Raw genomic sequence first — 22558 nt, forward strand, 5'->3', positions numbered from 1 at the left:
CTAGTGCTATTAAATCCTGGTGTCACAACCAACCAACCAACTCTGATGAACACTTCCAGTAACCTCCTTCAGGGAGGTCATAACAGCTGTCGAAATTCACAAAACCTTTTCAGTGGAAGTAAGACTCGAAAACTATTATTTTTACCAGAAGAGGAGTTGAAGTGTCACGGGTCGAGCGTAGGTGTGAGCGATCAGGCGATGGTGACATCAGACTTGTAAGTGGGTACGGCGTACAGCAATAAGACACGTACACAGAGGAAGTATTGCTTCATGAGCCGAGGGGGCGCCGTTACAAATAGTGTGGGCGTACACTGTGGCCACTACTTGTGTGCGTGTGTGTGTGTGTGCCAGTTGCAACTTCCTGCCTGCACGTTGACCAACATGCGGGCACCTCCAGTCCACCCATCCTGTCTTTCGCCTCACTCACTTCACACACTTGCCCGTCTCGCTTGTCTGAGAAAACGTCGCTGCTGTTTTGGAAAAATTATCTGAGATTTGTTTTTGTGTTAAATATTGAGATTGCGATTTCATATCTGTTTATGGTTTTCAAGCCCAAGTATGTTTCAACAAACAGATGTATCTAACATACATGTTTTGGTTTTATAGGCAGAGGTGGCAAATCCAGGACCAGAATAAAAGTAAAAACCCTGCCACAGTTTGACTATATCCCCATGTGCTAGCTAGCTAGTTAGCTCCCATGGTGCTCATTTACCTGCTATGGAGCTAGCTAGTTAGCACCTGGGGCTAAAGCCAAACTGTGGGATGCTATCTCCCATGGTGCTCGTTTACCTGATAGGGAGCTAGCTAGCTAGCTAGCTATCATCAATGGTGAAAGCCAAACTGTGGCAGGGTTTTTACTTTCTGGACCTGGATTTGCCACTTCTGCTTTGGGTTATGCTTACGCTAAAATAAACAAAATGAAACATGTAATATGAAAGAGTGGTTAACTTACTAAACATTTGGACTTGCAGTCTTTTAAGCGTTCACTACAAGTTCACAAAACTCTACCAAAGAAGTGTGGCATAAACATAATCAGTAAATCATAAATCAGATGACAAAAATAATCTAAGAAATTTGTGGTTTTATCACTTCAACTTTTTATATTTCAATGATATGTTTCCTGTTTCATAGACTTCTCAAGCACTGCTTATGTTAACACTACACGATAAACACAACATTTAGTTTTTTTTTTTTTTTTAAATATATGGAGTATTTGTTGAGTGTGAGATAACGAACGACACCAAGAATTGTGTAATAAAGTAAAAAATAAACTAGAATTCTCAAAAGCAGTTTGACCGTATTTCTTCTGTACAGCAATACCACCACAAATAAATACTTTTAAAATCAAACTCGAAAGCTCATATCTGATATCAACAGAGACAAAAATGAAGGACTTTTTTTGTTGTTGTTGTTATTATTATAATTAGTTTCAGTTTTATAACCACAAGATGTAGTTTCTGTTATCAGTTTAAAAAAGAAAAAAAAAAAGGAACAGTACTTCATTACTTTTCGACTTTCCTTAACTATTGCCGTTTCTACTTCTTACCTTTGACAACATATCCGTATTTGTACGTTCTATTGGGAAGTCGCCCCTGCTTACAAGCGCACCAGTGCACAAGCTCAACTCACAAAGTCTCTTCCAGTAATGGGGTGCATCCAGAAGCCCGCACGTTGACAAACAGACTTCTTTTTTTGGACATCGCCAATTAGTCATGAGCAGATACTGGAAGCGAGAAGGGAGACATACTTCAACAAAGCCAAAACAAACGTTTTACTGGATCTTATCCCTTGTGTGTGTGTGTGTTTTTAATGGGAAGACTATAAATGTATATATATATATATATATATATATATATATATATATATATATATATATATATATATATATATATATATATATATAATGAATTCCAGCCTCATTATGATGTCATACAACTTGCATAATTCAATTCAAATTGTTTGTTTTACCTCACATTGGTTTCTTGTAGTGAAAAAAGTGCTATCAAAAAGTATTTAATGTTATTCATGTCAAGTAATCTCACAAACAAATCAAATTTGATGCAAATTAACTTGTAATATAAGAGAAAATATAATTACAGCATATTTTTGCATTTTTTTTTGTTTCAGAGCATTACAACACAAATTAATTGATTCAAGTTGTAGTGTGTTCAAAAATCATTTTGTCAATGAACAAAAAAAAAATCGACTTCACTATAGTTCTATTTCATGTACATAAATTGTAAAAGAAGAAAAAAGTTCAAATTTTTATAAAGCGTCAAAATTCATGAGGTTATAATGACTAAACATTTTACGAAATAAGGTGTAATTGTATGCAAATCTGAGGTATAAGTAAATAATGTAAACAAAATACCGCAATTTTACGAAAAAAGTCAGAATTTTTACAAGGATAAAGTCATAATATTATTTAAAAAAAATGTTGCTTTACAAGAATAAATTCTGTCGTTTTTCTATGTTTGCGAATAATCCTTTGTATTTATGAATAATGTGTGGATAGAAAACCTTTAACTGTAATTAGCAAGTATGCAAGGAAGCGAAGTTCAGAGGCCAATTGACGACCTTTGTGCGTCTGTCAGTTCAAACACAAGTGTGTGTGTGCGTGTGTGTGTTTGTTCGTGGGTGTCAACCTTGTGGAAGTTGATCACACTGAGCAAGACTTCATGCGAATGAAAAATGTGTGATTCACAACACGTGAAGGTGAGACTGAAGCACTTTTGTTCCCGGAACAGCAAAAATAAAAGTAAAATACTTTCAAGCCGCCTGACGGACAGTAACGGAGAAGGAGAAGGGAGGTGTTCCATTACTGGCTTTTTGGTTAGGGTTAAACATTTCCCTCTTTGTCATCACTGGTAGACACATGACAAGAAACAAAACATATCCAGGACTGAGAAATTACATTTTGGAGCCTCTGAGTGATGAAAGGGCTGACTTGGAGACAGTCACAAGAAGGAGTCATGCCATATCAGTGGCACGTCATGATTCATACTCAAGTCCAAGCCTAAAGCGAGTCATAACTTTTGAGCTCCAATTGAATTTATTCACCGTCGTTCAGTCATGGCTCATGGGTCTTTATCTCCAGCGCATGATCTCTGCTACTTAAAATGGATGACTTGGAATTACAACTCACTGTAAATGGCTATATTCATGACTGAGGTGTTTAGATTATCACGCAAAGCTGGTTGAATATTCAATACTAACATGGAGCCAGCTAGTTGGCCACCATCGTTGAAAATTGGGAGGCATAATTATATATATATATATATATATATATATATTTATTAGGGGTGTTAGAAAAAATCAATTCGGCAATATATCGCGATATTACAGCACGCAATTCTCGAATCAATTCAATATGCGGCCGAATCGATTTTTAAACATCAATTTTTTATGGGAATATTCAACAAAATGTCTTACTTTGAGTTAGGATTCACACATTAAGCGTGGAAAAATGTTATATTAATGGAACATTAAGCCTTAATATTTGATTTCAGCGCTGTTCAAACATGAAACAGACTGCAACCTGTTTGGTAAATGCGGTGGCTCAGTTAAAAGCCGGAATTTTCAGATAAATACATTTTCATACAAATCTTACATGTACAAGTTTACTGATTAGTATTTTCTAAATATGAAAATCGCAATAATCAATTTATAGATTCGTATTGGGTTTAATCGGTATCGAATCGTGACCTATGAATCGTGATACGAATCGAATCGCCAGGTACTATATATATATATATATATATATATATATTCATGTTCAAATCTCACCTCAGCCAACCTCATTAACTAATTTTAAATCCAAGCTATCTCAATCATTTTAGATATATATTCTTAAAATGCTTTTTTTGTATACCTTCAATGTAGTTTATTTTTGTTTGTCTGTATTCATACGTTGTTGCAATGAGGTGAGCTCAATCTCATAAACACAGAGTTTTCTTAAATCTGATTAGATTCCCGACTCCAAACCCAAGCCTCCGTTTTGAAAAGTCATTGCACATATGGAATTTAAGCACTTGTGGGGTTTTTTCATAATACTAATAGAAAAGGACGATTGCGTAATCCATTTGTAGATTAGGAGCCCATTAGCCTCAGTGGATGCTCTGCTGTTTGGATGAAGTGTAAACATAAAGACAGCGATGGTCCTGTATGTTCTCCCTCCTGATAACTCACAACACAGGCCGCGGCGGCCAGGCCGCTGTGTGCGTTTGTGTGTGTGCCCTCCACTGGCATCATATGATCTGTTTCCTGAGTGTACCAGCTGCAAAATCTCCCCCCTCTTGCGCTTCTCTGGCGTTCCCACGATCTCACTGCGAAGTGTTTCTGTGCTGAGTCACGAGCGCGGTGCCCCCATCTGCTGTAAATATTCTGACTGCTATCGAGAGGACGTGGAAAACAAGCAACATTTGGGCAAATTGCGCAGATGTGCCGTACTCACACTCTTGTTAACGTAAAAGTGAGGAAAAATGTGAAACTAATAGAAATAGGACTGCATCTTTTAGTCGATGATACAATAGTTTCATAATAATTCCTAAAATTGAGTTCAAATTAAAAAGATGTCTGTAAAAAAACGAGTGTGATAATGATTTGTGTTGAGGTCATTTTTCTGCCACTAGATGGCATAGTTGATTTTGTAAGACCATTCTCCACAAATATAGGCATTATTATTAAATGTATTACTGCAAAATTTTGATGTGGGCACGTCTGCTGCGTTATGACTGGAATTCTCCCACTACAGGCTTTCCAAGTAAGGGGCGGCCATTAATCACATGTTAAAAAAAAATGACTGGGTTAAAGGAACTTTGAATTAACGCACTCATTTTGACACCCCTAAATATCAAGGAAGGATTATTTTCAAGGGTTAACGATTCCATTCCACTTGATTCAGTGGGATTACGATTCCATCCGAGATATGATACGGCTCATTTTGCCAGTAGGTTATTGTAAATATTTAAGTTATTGATATATTTCAATGATTTGGTTCGATTCAATGCACATTTTTAAGTCAAAACCGATTTCGAGTTTAAACTGTTTTTGTTTTCCTTTTTTTTTATTATTATTTTTTTCTTAGGAAAAAAAAAGGAAAAAGAAAAGAAAGAACATACGAAAACCAATTTGAATTGTTTTTGATTTAACCAAACGGAATCATTACCTTTTAAAATGTACCGTCCTTGAATTGTATCCCACCCCATGTATTGAGGTACGTATTGCATACAGTGATATCAAAAATCACTACATCCTACTTGAGTCCAGCTCGAGCACGGACAACAGTGGACATCTTCAACCCGCTCTGCCCCAGTTTATTGGCAGCCGCCCGACTTTCCGTGCCGAAAGTCACGTCGCAAAGTGAGAGAGAGAGAGCGACTGGGGTTCGTAGGCAGGGGTGAGAGGGGAGGATGCGATTAGGAAGGAGTAGGCTGGGGGGGGGGGGGCGGGGGGGGGGGCACAAAGAGGAGAGCACAGGAAGTGGGGACAGATGAAGAGCCAGGAGACAATGTGATGCACTGGGGTGCTGAACCAGTGTGGGAGGAGGAATGGGAAGGGGGGTGGGGGGGCAAGCAGAGGAGCCCTGATGGGATTGGAGGAGGGAGGAAGAGGGGGGGGGGGGGAGTAAGGAGCAACAGGGTGTGTGCATCTGGCATAAGGAGGCAGGAGAAAGATAGCGTGGGCCAGGCTGGCCGGACGCGAGTGTTTGTGTTTGATTGAAGAGGGATGTGAGACGAAGACCCCTCGCTGGCTCACTGTTACTGGAATGCTGCCACATGAAAGATGGTCACCGACACACACAAACACACACACACACACACACACTTACACACAGATTTGTGCAGTGAGAGCGGAACACCACCAGAAAGGAAGCGGCTGGTTAGGAAAAGATGCTGGGGGCGTGCGTTGAGCGGAAGGCAATCTTTATCTGCGAGCCGTCTGCTGATGTGCTCATTAAAATCGAATAATGTGCAAACAAACTTTTAATATCACGGACCTACTAGCTTTAACTAGCATTTAGCATTCACACTTGGGTTTCACTTCACTTTTGTTGGCAGCTTATTCCATTTGCGTGCAGCTTAACAGCTAGATGCTGCTTCACCATGTTTGCTTTGAACTCTGGGCGTACAGATTTTTAGGCTTGTATACAATTAGCATTTATTTACATATTTATGAGCTAAACTTTTAAGTGATTTACAGACCAGTAGCAGAACCTGGGGCTATTTTTGACCCAAATGTTTTTGGAATGTGTGGTTAAAAATAATACACATTTTCCAGATAACAGTACCAGCGGAGTTGTTGCTTTGTTTACATCCAGTACCTTGAATGTGGGTCGTGTGCGTAAGGGTGAAGGAGGAAGTGAAGGCAAAAGACGAGGAACTAACAAGCCGCCATGACGCTTCCTCACAAACGACGATGATAACGGCCGTCTTTTTTTTTAGCGAGGTGACGCGAGTGTCAAGGCCGCAGCCATCGGCCAAAACAGGAAGAACCTCGGCTCACCCTGTCAGCGCTTGTTTGTGCGCTACCGTGGGCCGGCGTGCCCGGGGGCAAGAGGGCGGACGGACAGATAGGCACGACGCCTCTGATGGGTTCTGATCGCCACCGAAAGGAGACACATTGCGGAAGTATGTGTGGGTGGTTATCAGTATAGATGTGCTTAAAAATAACACTGGTTTTACTACCAATATTTTCTAACAAGAAGAAGAAAATTTGTCTGGCAACAAAAAGCAAAAAATCGAATGAAAAAAAACTCGTATTTTGGGGTCCTCAAAAGTCACAACAAAATCAATGCAGCTCTGCTTACCTTTTGGGTACATGGCGGTGCATCTGCAAGATACTATTTCAGACAGCGTAGTATGGCAACCAGACTACAGTTATCACATGAAAATGGCTTTCCATCTTCACCCTTGCTGGGTGTAGAAAATCAGTGTGGGGGTGGTTATTATGTAAATTAGTAGGGGTGGGAATCTTTGAATGTCTCACAATTCGATTCGATTCCGATTTTTGGGTCTGCGATTCAATTCAGAATTGATTTTCGATCGAGAACGGTTTTTGATTCAAAATGATTTGATTGACAATGATTTTTGCTTCAATCTATAGATGTGCAAGGAATTGTAATTAACTACTCGTCTGACACGCTAATGCTAATTAGCACGCTACTCGCACTTTTAGCACTCAGAAGAACGGCTCCTTTTATTGGAATAACGTGATCGTGACTTTTTCCTTCTACTCTCTAATGTGGCTACAACTCAACAGTGTATTAGACCGCGTGGAACCACACTGCCCCTCAGTGGCCAAACCGGGTACAACATGAACAGCGCTCCAAATAAAGGCACACACAGACAAAGGCAAGACAGTATAAAATAATTTCAATAAAATCGATTCTGAATCGTACTAAATGAGAATCACGAATCTTATGAGAATCAATTTTTTGGCACATAAATGAGCCCTTCTGTTGCATAACGTGGCAAAATTTACCATCCATTGCCATTAAAGTCAATCGGATTCATAGGGCTCATAATGTCAATCAAGGCTGGCCATCGAAGAATTTTTTCGCTAACACCCCCCCCCCCCCACACACACACACAGCCTCTAAGCCCTCCACGGGGTCACTTCCTGTGTCACTATCGCCATGGAGACGACATTTGCAAAGTGAGTACAGTACAGGAGCTCTGAAACATTGTGCTCTTCCTTATGGCACTCCAGGGGCCACATGGACACACACACACCTTCACCGGGAACGTCCAATGTGTGTGCGTGGGTGTATGTGTGTGTGTGATGGGGGAGGGACCTGTGGTGGGGGTTTGGGGTCTATTGTTTCAGAATAGACGTGTCGGGAGGAGGAGGTTGAGTGAGGGAAAGTCAAGGGGAGGCTAAATTTAGCATCTCCCGCTCAAGTATTTGAAATATTCTTACAAGCTCACGTACGCTCCTTTGTTACTTCACAAGCAAGAATGATGTCATCGTGCCAACAAAACCGAAAAATAATAATACGACATGATTCTGTACTTGTATGCACGTGCTATGACGCCACACAACGGCACGGAGAGCGACTCAAACGGAGTTCAATCTCCATGTGCAATTTGTGTTTCGGGTCACTTCCTGCTGACTGTACAGCCGTGACCCGCCGCCATGGACACACACGCGCACACACATGCAACACGAGCGCACGTTGAAACGCTGCGCAGCACTTCCTGTCAGACATCAACAGCCTCTCAGCAGAGTGTGATCTGTCTCCTCAACATCCCTAATGTACAACACAGCTTAGGGGGACAAACCCCCCCCCCCCCCCCCCCCCCCGCCTTTCTCTGTCATCTTTACTGGCCCCTGATGGGCTTCAGCGCTACACCCCCCGATCACCTCTTGTAGTGGTCCCATGGTGAGTTTCAGTGCGTGTCAATAGTTTTTAGCTTTCAGGCCTCTCAGCTGAAGTTTTTTTTTTCCATGTAATGTACATTTAAATGATTTTGCTATTGGGGGGGTTACAGCATATATGGGGCCCCCGAACACCAATAACTTTTACTAGGTTGTAAACATACCCTTAGAGGCCCTCAGAGAACATATAAAATTGCCCCCTGGGGATTTTTGCTGTCCCTCAGAAAGATTCACTAGTCTCTCGTTGGGGTTTATTAGTAGATTAAAGAGATTTGTTGGACTTGACCAGCCCGAGTGGCCCCATGTTGGAATTGATTGCTCCGAGATTGGCCCCAGGAAGTTTTCCAGTGACATTTGATCACTCCTGCTTGGGTTATTTGAGCACCCATGTGAGTTTTGCCAGCCTGCACTGATGGTCCCATGTTGTATTCCTTGTGTCCAGGTTGGGCCTCAACAAACTTTAGGGCCCTTAGTAGGCCTCAATTAGCCCCGGGAAGTTCCACAGTGAGATTTGTTTGCCCCTGATGGAGTTCTCTGAGCACCCATGAGAGTTTAGCCAGCACCCGGTGAGCTTTGACGGTCCCACGTTGGTTTTTCAGGCTCCTAGATTGGGCCCCAACAAACCTTAGGGGCCCCTCATTGGCTTTCATTAGCACCAGAAAGTTCCTCAGGAAGATTTCTTCACCCCTGCTGAGATTCTCTGAGCCCCCATTTGAGATTTGCCAGCCCCTGATGAGCCTTGTTAGTGCCATCTGGGGTTTCTGGCTCTTATATTGGACCCCAACAAACTTTGGGACTCCAAGTAGGCCTTGATTAGCCCTAGGAGGTTCCCCAGTGAGAATCATTCATCTTTACTAGGGTTCTCCGAGCCCAGATGAAAGCTTTACCAATCTCCAGTGAGCATTTACGGTCCCATGTTGGTTTTGCGGGCTCCTAGATTGGGCCCTAGCGAACCGTAGGGCCCCTCTGTGGCTTTGTTTAGCACCAGGAAGTTCCTCAGGAAGATTTCTTCACCCTCATGTGAGATTTGCCAGCCCCAAGGGGGGCATTGATGGCCCCATGTTGGTATTCCTTGCACCTAGATTGGGCCCTAACATGCTTTAGGGCCCCTAGTGAGCTTTAATTTGCCCCAGGGAATTTCCCAGTATGATTCATCTATCTCTGCTGAGCTCTGCATAACCCCTAAGAAGATATCCCTTGTCCTGAGTGAACCCAAGTGACCTACTCAGGGAACGTTGCATTATTTGTATTATTTACACCCTCGTTGATCATAAACCATTCATTAAAAAAAACAAAAAACATGAAAGCAGTTCCAAAATAACACAGCGGCGTTCATATGAGCTTTATTTACGACCTTTTGGTGATGAATTCCATTGAAAACAACAGCAACGGGGCAGCTTGGAAAGATTCACGCATACGCACACACACTTCCTCACCCATAAGCGATAAATACAAATCTTATTAGATATGTTGCTGAATTACAAGCAGTGCAAAAGTTAATTTAATAATGGCTTGAACTCCTCTTGAGGGTCTCTCTTGACTTTTTCCTCTCCCCGTGCGTGCTGCATGTATGTGGCATGTGTGCGCATCCATCTGGTTTACCTATCAGCGCTACAGTTTGGTCCGCGCGACCTCTCCAGGGGCTGTGACGCGCTTCCAGCCATTGCTTCACTTGCCTGAGGCTGATGTCACTCAGGGGTTGAGGCGTCTGGGTCAGGGGATGAGGGGCTGCAAATAGATTAGGTTAGCTTTTCAAATCAGCCTTTTTTTTTTTGTTGTTGGAAATAAATTAACCACGTAGCCCCCCCCCCCCACCCCCGGGCTTCCTCGCGCGGCCTCAGTGCACGCTGCGGTGGAGTGTTTACAGTCGAGTCTTATTAACACTGGTGTTAAACAGCATGGGGCTTCGTCGTGCAGGCAGGTATAAAAACGAAAGTGGGCCTGATGGCACTAAAAAGATCGACATCCATCTCCCTTTTTAAAAGCGGGATGTGGTAAAGAATAACCCCGAGGAGGGAGGTCATTAACACGTATTGCTTTTATTGGGCAGAGCGTTAAAAAGGAGGAATGAGATTTTTGAAGCCGAACCTCTGAAGTTGAACACAATTTATTGGACTTCCGTTTCAATGCAGGCTCCCTCAAATAGTGGGCAAGGCAGCGGCAGGGAATGGACTGTTTTGTTGTTGTTGTTGTTTTTTTACAGTAAGTGGTGGTGGTGCTTTCATTTCATTTAAAATAACAAATACAAATGCACAAAAACACATTCAAAGTGGTGCCGAAATCAATGTAATAAAGGACAGGTGTGGATCCGTTTATATTGAAGAGTACATTTTTTATAAATATATATATTTTAAGTTTCTGTTTTTATATGGAATAATATTTGTCAATTTTTCAGTTTTTTTCTTCTTCTATTTTTTCTGAATGTATTTTTTCCCTGACTAATTTATTATGCTTTTTTTTTGTTTTCTACCTAGTTTTTTTTCAGCTTTTCTTAATATTTTTTTTCTGTTTCTTGGAATAATTGTTGTCTTCTGTTTTTTAAACAAATTTTCTACGCCATCAATTTTTGTCAGCCAAGTCCCTATACCTCACGAATAGCAGGTGTCCACTGTACCTCAAAGTTAAATACAACTGAACTGTACTTCCTAAAATGTAGTCTACTGAAATTAAAAAGATCAATAATAAAATAATTATAATTATAAAATTAATAAAAGGAGAACATTTTGTGCACCCCCCATCTCTCCGACGCAACTATAAATAGTATCAATTATCTATACAACTGTTATGAGAACATCTCCGCATGACATTGTATCTTTATTAACATGAAAGAAAACAAACAAGAAATAAATATAACTCAATTTACAACAAAGAATAACTTTATTATTAAGATTGCTTTTTTTAAAACTTACCTTTTAGGAATGCAACCCATTTCTCGCTTTAAGACTTTATTCTAATGTTGGACATTTTCGCCCTACTAAAATACTCCTTGGTAAAAAAAAAATGCAGTTTTTCCATAAAACTTGAAAAACTGAACCAAATACTGATTAAATGTATTAAACATTTCATTCCGGGAGTACAATTGATAAGGATGAAGCTGATTTTAGCAGAGGTGACCAGTATAATTATTATTTTTTTTGTCAAAATATTACAATATTTTCAGAGGGTGATGACATGATTTTGGTACCTGAAGAGTTTTTTTGGGTGGTGACTAACTGAGCTTAAGTCCGGCAAAATTCACCGACGCCACACATAGTGATGGTTTAAACTCCAAATTGTTCCACTTTGGTGGTTCCACTGAATACTGTCCATCATCCAAATTGCGTAACGTGTCTTATTGCACACAATTGTTGCTCATCATGAAGCATTCATCCGCAGCACAACCGCCACGGCGGTGCCCTGCACTTTCACAACACTAACGAGGAGTTGCCCTGCAAGTTCAGCATTGCACAAGCATGTGTGTGTGTGCGTGTGTGTGCGTGCGGTGTGCATTTACATGTGTGTAATGAGAACCAAATGGCGGGGTGTGTGACCGCATGGTTTCGCTCCCCTATCTCTAATCAGACAGGCCCCCGGGAGAACGGTGCGAGCGTGGGCCCTGCACATAAATCAAGCCTGCTGCCCACCGAGTGCAAACGCATGTTCTGGAATGTTTTTGTTTTTTTGCAACAGGGCCATTGTGCGCTCGTGTAGTGATTAAAAGTGTGAAAAGTGCTGTGAAGCTGGTGAAACATTGAATTATCCCCTGCTGACTCTCGAGGGAGTTGCAAAGTGGGGGCGGGTGTTCTGGCCGGGTAGGTGGTCTCTAATGAGGAGGCCAGGTATGGGAATAAGTCACGCTCGCCTCCCTTTGCGTTTAACAATCCACATTGTCAATTTGTTGCCATTCTGATTTGTCCTCCTCTCGTCTTCCCGTCGGAGGTGGCCGAGCCCCGTCCTCCAGCGTTCCTTCGCCTCCCTGTTGCCTCCGCGTCCACATCTGGACAGGCAGCTGGGGCTGGCTGGGGTTCAGTGGGGCGCGGAGGGGAGGGGGCGGCGGCTATCAATTGCAAAGCCCAGGGCACGGATGAAAAAAAATGATGCAAAACGGGAACTGCTAAAAAGTTTGAAGCAGCCGGGAGGGAAGGTGCATGAGAGGGCAAACATTTCACAAGCTGATTCCCACATCTTCAATTCACGGGGGCCCAACAGTAGACGATAGACATGTACACTTGCCTTCATCAACTTCATTAAGGAAGGAAGGAAGAGGGATGGAAGGATGAAAAAATACTATACAAAGGAAGGAAAGAAGGACTGAAAGAAAGAAGGATGCGTGGAAGGTAAGAAGGATGGGAGGGAGGAAGGAAGTAAGAAAGGAAGGAATGAGATGGATGAAGAAAATAAGAGATAGAGAAAGGAAGGATAGGAGGGAGGAAGGGAGGAAGGTATGATGGAATGAAGGAAGGAAACAAGGCTTTATGAAAGGAAGGAATGAAAGAATGCAAGAAGGAAAGTAGGGAGGATTAAAGAATCAAAGAAAGGGAGCAAAGTAGGAAGGAAAGAAGGACTGAAGGAAAGAAGGAAGGATGCGTGGAAGGTAAGAAGGATGGGAGGAAGGAAGGAAGGAAGGAATGAGATTGATGAAGAAAATAAGAGATAGAGAAAGGAAGGATAGGAGGGAGGAAGGGAGGAAGGTATGTTGGAATGAAGGAAGGAAACAAGGCTTTATGAAAGGAAGGAATGAAAGAATGCATGAAGGAAGGTAGGAAGGATTAAAAAATCAAAGAAAGGGAGGAAAGTAGGAAGGAACGAAAGGAGGGAGGAAGGATGGATGGAAAGAAAGAAGGGAAAAACATAGTATAAAAGGAAGGAAGGAAAGAAGGATGTACGAAAGGTAGGAACGAGGTTCATGGACAAACACAAGGATATGTGAATGAAGGAAGGAAGGAACCAGATGAAAGAAAATAAGAGATGACTATGTTGGAAGGAAGGGAAGTGAAAGAAAGAAAAAAAGAAAGAAAAAAGAAAGAAAGAAAAGAAGGAAAAAAGAGATGGATGAAGAAAATAAGGGATGACTGTTAGAAAGAATGAAAGAAAGAAAGAGGAAAGAAGGAAGGAAAGAAGGAAGGAAGGAAGGAAGGAAGGAAGGAAGGAAGGAAGCAACGAGGCAAGGAGGGAGGAAGTAGAGTGAGGAAGGAGGGAAGATGAATGGAAGGAAGGGATCAAGCAAAGGGAACGAACACTGTATGACAGGTGGGAAGAAAAGAAACAAGGATGTATGAAAGGAAGGAAGGGACGAAGGAAGGAAAGTTGATAGGAAGTCGGAGGAAAGGAGGGATGCTGCAAGGAAATAGAGGGAGTGTGGGAAGGAATGAACGAATCAAAGATGAAATGAAGGAAGATTTGAGGCAAGCAAGGAAGGAAGGAAGGAAGGAAGGAAGGAAAGCATTTGCTGGCACCTTTTTGGGTCTCCTTTTCTTTTTCTTTTTGCTTCGCTTGACTGCCTGCAAATAAGAATCAGTCTGGATTCATAAACATAGTCAAGTAAAGGTAATTATTATTTTTTTTAACTCACTCGGCGTCCGGCTACTTTTGGCCCACCGTGTGCTTTCATTCATCTTGAAGTGGTGAGCAAGCGATGAAACAAAGTCGAGGAAAAAAGCCCCCGGGGCCACTTATGACATTTGCATTGTGGAATTAATTCTCCTTCCTATTGTGTTTATTTTTTATTTTTTATTCACTGCCCAAAGAATCCATAGCTATATGTCTAAAATGGCGTGGTGGCCATATGCACTCCCGGCTGCTAAACGCTCCCAGATGACATGACACACTCGCATTACACGCGTGCAGATGTCCGCCTTTTGTAGGTACGCGACATGCCAAACGTCCCGCGCATGATTTAGCGCTCCGCACGTGCGTCATTGTTTTCCACATTCCAGGATGTGCGTCTTGTGCGTCTCTTGTGCCAGCTCCTCCAGTCCCCCCCAACCAGCCCCCCCCCCCCAACCTGCCACCTTTGCGGGTTCACGTTGGGCCAGGTGCGCTCACTCCTGCTCGTTTTTTTTTTGAAATGTTAACAAAACACAAATGAGAGGATCTGACGTTAGATGGTTGATAGTTGCAAACGTTGTAAACCGATTGAAACGGAACCAGTTTTGATTTCGATGTCTATTTAGCTTAATGCTAAAAACAATGCAAAACGCCATAGAGAGGCTACATTTCGGGGTATAGAGACAATTTTTGCGATTGTCTGCAGGTGTTTGTCCCTTCACTGTCTCAATTTGCCCGTAAATCGACCCCGGGTCATCCAGCCTGGGCGCAGGAAGCTCTTGATTAACTCTTAACGACAAGAGCAGAGCGTATTAATGCACGCACACACTTGGCTGTCGCCCACTCCCTCACACTTCACGATGGCCGTACGCTGTCACAAATTTGATGGAATGAAATACTGCGCCAAGGGATTTGGTGAGAAAGTTTGGTGAGAAAACGTACGCTTATGGATTCTTCCTCGGCCAATCAGCAGCGAGAGGTCATGATAATAATACAAAAGTTTTGGTCAATAATGTAACCACAAAGTGTACTCTAACTTTCTGAGGTTGTATTTTGTAATAATAAATATATAAATGTAAATATACTAATGGTTCCCTATAAATGGTTTAAATCATTAAAAGGACACGATTTGACCATTTTATGCTTAAAAAACAACAACAAAAAAAGCTAAGTCATAGATCAATAACAAATCATGAAAATCCGGATATTAAATGATTTTTTTTTAAATATATTAATCATACATTATTTTTGGTGTACTGTTATACTGTACTAGAGACTAAATGCTTTTTTGACAATGAATTATCATATCAAAATTTGTCTTTTTATTATTATTTTTAAATGTTTATATTAATGTCTGTTAATTTCTATAAAGCATATATATATATATATATATATATTTTTTTTTTAATTTATTTACATTAAATGTATTAAAAAACATCTATGATTGATGTCCATTTTAAAAGCATAGTTGGGATAAAAATTAAGCGGCAGCTATTTTCAGACCCTCCTATACCCTACACTCTAAAAACAGTTAGGTCAAAAATAACCCAACTATGGGTCACAAATGGACCGATCCTGTACTTGGGTCAATTTGACCCCAACTTTGAGTCAAAAAATGTATCTTTTAGTTTAAAAAAACTCATAAATATTGGTCGGATTCTTTACTTGGGTAAAAAAAAAAAGATGTCATTTTGTATAAAACAACCCAAAAAGTTGGGTCAAATTGACCCATAAAGTGGATCGGTCCATTTTTGATCCATAATTGGGTTACTTTTGACCCAACTTTTTTTTTAGAGTGTATCATGTGGAGAAAAAAAACTATATATCATTAGGCATTTTCCAAGAAAACAGTGGTTGGCTCCCTTCCAAAACAGTAAAAAAATAAAAATAAAAAAAAGTCTGTAAATAGGTAAATGCGAGGTCCAGTGTAATAGTGAATATAAAAAGTCTACACACCCCTTCTTCATATGCCAAGTTGTTGTGATACTGTACATCAATTAAACTTTTTTTCCACCTCCATTAATATGACCTTTAACCTGTATGACTCAACAAAAAACAAAGCCATGGTGTGGTTGCACAAGTGTGCACACCCTCTTATAACTGTGGATGATCACATTCAAACCTTGTCCAGCTGAAGAAAAACAGCCCTAACGCATGACACTTCAGTGGTGAAACATACCTTTTGGAGTTAGGGTCAAAAAGGTCAAACGTGCTTCATCCGACCATAACAAAATCTCCCATACACATGTGGGGAAAATGTCAACGGAAGCGCACAGTCATGCAGAACTGCTTCACTGAATAAAGATGCGTGTTTCATTTATACAGTATAAGGTCAGCAAACGAATGGAATCGAAAAATGTGTGTGATAAAAGATGGGGAGGGGTGGGAAGAATGGGAAAAAGGTCTGCTGGTGTGCTATTAAATGTTCCCGCAGATGGACAGACTGGCTGTTTTCATATCCAGACATGGATACCCTCTCCTCTATTCTCATGACTCCCACCCACACGTTAACATGTGTTTCACATTCAAAAACGGAGATGTGCGCAAACCTGACGGGCCGAGCGCCGCATTTGAGTGGCAGCTCGCTCCATCGAGGCGCACCCGCTCTCGGAAAGAAGCAGCAGAATGCAACTTTTTTTTGGGGGGGGGGGGGGGTGTTTACGTGCGCGCAGGGGAGAATGCTCCGGCCATGTTGATTATGCATTCAACTGCGTACACGATGTGGACAAAAGGAGCAGGATTTGTTCCAGCTTCGGGGTTAGGTTAAGTTTGCAGAGACAGTTTTCTGTGTCCATTGTTTTGTCATCATCCCGTCATTTGATTGAAACACATTTTTGACAGAAATCACCATCAAACTTCCACTTCCAGGTTTCCTGGCTGACAATTTCAACATGTTTTAAAAGTTTACGCCAAGTGGGGTGATATTTTTCCTCAATCCAATGAATACAAATTTCCCCCAAATTCCCACTCAAAACTCTTATTCCCGGAATTTCGAATGCCGTAAATTCCACAATTTGCATATTTTCACCAAAAAAATTCCACATCATTCCACGTCAATCAATAGAATTCCATATCATTCAATATTAACATTAACCAACATATGGCATATTTTTCATTTATATCATTCCATGTCTTTCAATGTACACATGCCTTTTCAAATAATTTCATATCTTTTAATAGCATTCCATAACATTCACTAGCAATGCACATTCTCATTGTCATATGATATTACACATTTTTCACCATCATAATGCATATTTCTAGCAATAACAAATCATTTCACATCAATCCACATCTTTCGATAGCAGTACATATCATTCAATGTCAATCACATTATTCAGCATCCACAAACCACATTTTTCAATCTTTCAATTCCGTATCATATTCCACATTCAAAAGCATTCCATATCATTTCCCATCACTCCATATCTTTCAATATTATTCCATATCATTCCACAATTTTCGGCAATATATTGCACATTTTCCACTAGTACAATTTCACGTCATTCCATATCGTTCAATCAATACCATTTCAAATCAATCCATATCTTTTGCATATCATTCAATGTCCCCATCACATGATACATTTTCAACATTATCATTCCACATGATTCGATATGTTGAAATATTTTATATCATTCAACACCTTTCATAAACATATTCCACAACCTTTCATATCCATCAATATCGTGGCGCTTCTTTGTGGATTGGCAGTTTTTCGAACTGTACACCCATCAAGCGCAACGCCCCTTCATCAATCAATCTTGGTCCCTAAGCCCTGAAAATAGCGGGAGTTCACTAAGATTTACTTAAAACATTTTCAGCAATTTAGAAAAAGAGAAAAAATAATAATTCAATGACTCAGCAGGAATGTTTTGTTTTGTATGTTTCTCATATTATCAGAAGACATGTTAATATCAAACATTTATCTTTTTTTAAGTTCAAAGCTAAGTTTGTTCCTGACCAGTTAGCATAGCAGCTAACACATTGATTTGCTACCCTGTAATGACTCAAATTAAATTACTCTTCAAATAAAATGTAAATTTCTTTATTAATGAATTTATGAAAAGTATGTTTTTCAGGTGCAATACATCCGCCAAACACCGAAAAATATTCCTCAGTATATAGGCGTCTTTTCCCGACAAGTTAGCATAGCAGCTAACGGAGCTAGCATGTAGCACTGAATTAGCATTGATTTGCTACCCAGTTACTGTAATTCACATATTACTCAACTCAAATTAAATTGTTGGAGCATACCTACGAGCTTTCAGCATTACCATGACAAAGTACCTCGGACGCTAGGCGGCTAGCTTATCGAGGAAACAGCCATGTTTACTTTTGACTACAACAAAATATCCTACTTCCCAGATTTCTCAAATGCTGCAAAAGCTCGACCCGTGACTGATTATTTCGAATATTAAAAGTTGTAAACAACCAAAGCGGAACGCAAGATTTCAATGCATCCTCGTCAAAATTTGCTTGCGTGAATATGTTTCTTTGTATAACACGGACGGGAGGGTGGCGGGGCGAGCGGATGGGGAGCAGACACACACAAACATAAACACACATAAAAGGGAGAGTGAGCTAAAGGGAGACAGTGCGAGGAAACACATGGCATGCTCGGTGCGAGAGGGCAGCCCGTGTCTACAAACAAGGAGGCGGATAAGAGCGGGTGCCGAGACGGAGACAAAGGCAGGGATGGCGGGGTGGATGGCGCGCGGGCCGGCCGGGCTCGAGGGCGTGTGTGTGTGCGTGTGTGTGTGCATTCCCCGGCCCTTTTGTCTCGAGTTTACCCAGCTGGAGAGCCGAAGAGACCCAGACGGACTCTTCTGATGTCACCTACTGTACCCGAACCCTCCCAACTCCCTCACTTCCTGCCCCCGGCCGCAGTGATGTCACGGGCCAGCTGGGGATGTCACGTCCACACACATCGCCACCCTCCCTTTACCCTCCGCTGTCTAATCCCCCCCCCCCACACACACTTCAATCGCCGCGATCCCGCTGTGAATTGGGACAGTCAATAGTGCACGTACTTAAGAGAGTTCACAATCGCACTAGCACATGTTGTAGCCATTAGCCGCAACTCATGCAAATCATTGAGAGAATAGATAAATGTGAGTCAACACCTGAAAACAAACCAAAAAAGTAGAAAAAAAATAGATTCCTTCTATTTTTATATTCAAACATCAAAATGTTCATCCAAGCTATAAAGCAATAGATTTCATAACGGGAGTTTGCTAGCTTTATGCTAACATGTAATGTAAAACGCCATAGACTGGCTAATGTAAATTAGCATTGATCTTACTGTAATTATAAACCTTTAAACAACTGTTAAGCGAGCATACAAAAAATATCTCTCAACTCTGTGGGAAAGAGTATTACTGCAGCTTAGTAGGGGACCATCTCTGCCTCTTCTTCTTGATCTTAATTATAGCTTCATCCACATCAATACCCAACACAACTCTAAATTTAGACTTGACATGTATGAATACTGTAAAAATCCATTTTAAAAAAATCACTTAAAACTTCACGACAATACATAATCAAAGTAGGGAAAAATAACCGCTGCAAAACTATTGTAAAAAAAATAATTTAAATGTCAACTGTAAAAGGTAAATTGCTGTAAAAATATCAACCACCTCGACATTCTTTTAGAAGTTTTTCTTTAAATTCAGACCAGATCATTCAATGAGCTCCTTAAAAAAAATCCAGCAGGGAGCGAGCGACGTGACAGCTTTATGGTTTAATGCGACCGCAAAGAGCTCTTAAAACATGTTCAACCTATTTAATGAAACGGCAGCTTCAACAAGACTTTTCTATTCTGGACAAAAAGGCCGGTAAAAAGTGCCACGTTACTAAAAAAAAAAAAAATGACGTCCATTTTGTGCATTTAGAATTGAAACTGACAAGTTTCATTTCGTGTCATTTGGGGGTTGTTGCTAACACATTGATTTGCTACCCTGTAATGACTCTTAACTTTCTTTATTAAAGTGCAAAGGATTTATGAAAAGTATGTTTTTCAGGTGCAATAGATCTGCCAAACACCGAAAAATATTTAGCAGCATATAGGCGTCTTTTCCCGACAACTTAGCATAGCAGCTAACGGCGCTAGCATGTAGCACTGAATTAGCATTGATTTGCTACCCAGTTACTGTAATTCACGTAATATTCAGATTAAATTAGTATTCAATTAAAATGTAATTTTCTTTATTGAATAGTAAATTATTATTTTTTATCAATATTTTTTAAAAAGTATGTTTTTCACGTGCTTGAGTACCTGTAACAGTTGCGCCAGACACTGCAAAAAATATAAAATAAAAAGTTTAATTTTGAAGATTGATAGCTTGTTGCGTGTTTTTCTTGGGTGGGGGGGGGGCAGTTTTTCCACATTACTTAGCAATTATATTAATTAATATTCGTAATATACTACCACTCTAGATCGTCACATCAATACTAAAAGTCAGCATGAGTCCTGGCAATGATGCAATTGCTTATTACGAGCTACTTGGTGGAGGTGGGGGTGCACACAGGCACAGACTAAAGGGGATGAGACCCCCCCCCCCCCCCGAAAATGAGAATCGGCATCTAAACAACTGAACTTAAGCCAGAAGCTTTTTATTATTATATTTTTTTGATCCGCAGTTGTTTGCAGACAAGGTGATTTATGACGATGATTAAGTTGTTGAGTAGTTTAATGTGGGCGGGAAATGAGGGGAAAAAACAAAACCTTCATGTTCCAGAAGAGCAAACATTAGATTTTTAGCCCGACTTTCAGCAGATGTTATTCAAACAAACCAAACCAAAGCCAACTTGGACGGCTGTCAGATTTAAATTTGCGAGTAGAGCGGCTGCGTTTTGCGCAGTTGATGCAACCAAAACACAATCAAAACTAGATTGGTTCTTCGTAGAGGCAGCGTGATGGACAAGTGGTTAGCACATCTGCTTCGCCGTTCACAAGATCACCTTCACATTGCCATCGAGGTCAACATTTTTCATGTACAGTGTTCTAATAAATTCAGCGTTTGCGCCACCATTTTTTAAGCATCTGTTTGGAAATGGGTTTTTAAAGTATGCCCTGGCATGTGGGTAAGGGGAGCCACGGTGCACTTCTCACATTTACAACACACTTAGATAAGGCTGTCACTATCGAATATATTTAGAATCGATTATTTCATCCAATAATTAGATTACATTTTATTCCACAAAGTGTATTACAAAACCATTTTCTCCAGATGACTGTTTAATAAGTCATTCATCTTGTTTATTGGATATTGTTTAGTCATTAAAAAAAACAACAACAACTAAAGGAGAATGAAGCAATATCACACGAGAGGGACTTTTTTGAAAGGGATTGTTTGGACATCGTGACAAGTAAAAACAGATGTTTGCGAATGTCTTATTGTGATTAAAGATAGTCAGTCTGCTTCCATGAAGGATAACAGAAATCAAAATACTTACTGTCGGAAAGCTAAAATCGGACAATTGGAATTGGACAATATTAAAGGAGAAGTCAACCCACAAAAAGTTTTTGACAATCATTTGTTCAATGCAGCCCCACGAGTCTAAATACGATATTGATTAGTGGAATATGAGTTATGCAGCAAAATCCAGCTATTTTTATCAATATCAGAAGGCGGCCATTTTGCCGCTTGCTGTCGAGTGAAAATGACATCAAAGGTGCTCAGGTCTCAGGTAACAACCAATCACAGCTCAGCTCCAGAAAATGGGTGAACTGTGATTGGTTATCGCCTGAGCCCTGAGCAACTGTGATGTCATCTTCAGTCGACAGCAAGTGGCAAAATGGCCGCCCCCTGAGATGGATAAAAACGGCTGGATTTTGCCGCATAACTCATATTCCACAAATGTAATATTAATCAATAATTATTTGTCATGTTTAGACTCACTAATAGCATATCATTGTCAAGAAATGCTTAAGGTTGAAATTTAAATTTCTGCAGAAATTGCGCGGGAATGCTGAAAGCTGAATACTAATAGCTTAATGCTAAGCGGAATTCTTATGGAGTAAATTGAAAGATACATTATGTGAAAATTACAAAGTATTAATTGTATTATTGTAAATACAATTTAAAAAACACTTGAACCCGGGAGGCGTGAATTTTTGAAGCAAGTTGAAATTTATATAGATAAGTGTTATCTGAAAGTAACTCTCCATTCATTTAGATGGAAAAGTGAAACTAATGGTATCCAATGGAAAAATGCAAAGAAAAAAAAAATCACCCAATAGCGCCACCTAGGCATGCAGTACCCTCCATTCATTTAGATGGAAAAGTGTAACTATGATAGTCAGTTGGTATACATGTATAACCCCTTAGCATAATTTGCAATGTACAGTGGCAGGTAAGATTCGAACCCGTGACTTCCTGGTTACTGGACAACGCAATTTACCAATTGTTCCACCGAGCTGGTAATGATGAGAAGTAGTATGTATGGAAGTGGGCGCGGAAAGTAGGACTTTCAATTTCAAATTCAATGTCAGTCCCATTGAAAACGAATACGGAAAAGTTGATATTTAAATTGTGCCAATACTGTAAAGTAATGTGGAATCAGACGATAAATACCCCGGAAGGCGTGAATTTTTGAAGCAAGTTAAAATTTGAACGGTGTAAATGGGAAGTATTATGTGGGAGTTGCT

At 40.5% G+C, this 22558-nt stretch overlaps 1 protein-coding gene across 1 annotated transcript in view; it reads right to left on the reverse strand.

Moving 5' to 3' along the window:
- Window positions 1-9776: 9776 nt before the first annotated feature.
- LOC147171439 (uncharacterized) overlaps window positions 9777-22558 on the reverse strand; it is a 92519-nt gene continuing 79737 nt past the window's right edge. The window contains exon 14 of the transcript XR_015095585.1: window positions 9777-10107. The gene's annotated coding sequence lies outside the window, so the exon portion shown is untranslated. The remainder of the gene's footprint in view (window positions 10108-22558) is intronic.

The sequence above is a fragment of the Leptonotus elevatus genome, chromosome 7 (genome assembly GCF_054856555.1).
Source record: "Leptonotus elevatus isolate MCC_2025b chromosome 7, RoL_Lele_1.0, whole genome shotgun sequence".
In the NCBI taxonomy this organism is placed as follows: Eukaryota; Metazoa; Chordata; class Actinopteri; order Syngnathiformes; family Syngnathidae; genus Leptonotus; species Leptonotus elevatus.